Here is a 411-nt window from a genome sequence, read left to right as displayed (position 1 = left end):
CTTAAGGACGTTCACCGGCTACAATCGTAGCCAAAAGTTTACTGCTCGCTCGCTTCTCGGTGCATAGCGCATGTCTCTCCCCACTCCGCTTCCCATGCCAATACTTTTTCTGCTGAGTGTACTCACGCACAAGCAAACGGGGTTCGATGCCTTGTATGTATACACGCACACTAGTCTGTTGAGAAAAGTGGGGACCCGTCTCATAGCAACGGCTCTCCTTCCATGCGGCGACTTACTTCAAGTCTGTCGGATACACCACTTCGAACTTCGATAACTCAAAAACGGCACCGCTACGGATCTCCGTTTTTTTTTCATGTTATTTCTAGCATCATCCTGCATCATATCCTAATTTTTTAGAACAATCGTATAGATATCACAGTCGCTATGAATTGAAATGTCACTTGAGCGCAC

The sequence above is a fragment of the Cyphomyrmex costatus genome, unplaced genomic scaffold (assembly GCF_001594065.2).
Source record: "Cyphomyrmex costatus isolate MS0001 unplaced genomic scaffold, Ccosl1.0 scaffold138, whole genome shotgun sequence".
Classification (NCBI taxonomy): Eukaryota; Metazoa; Arthropoda; class Insecta; order Hymenoptera; family Formicidae; genus Cyphomyrmex; species Cyphomyrmex costatus.
The sequence above is the reverse complement of the archived record's forward strand: the minus strand, read 5'-3'. Positions refer to the sequence as shown.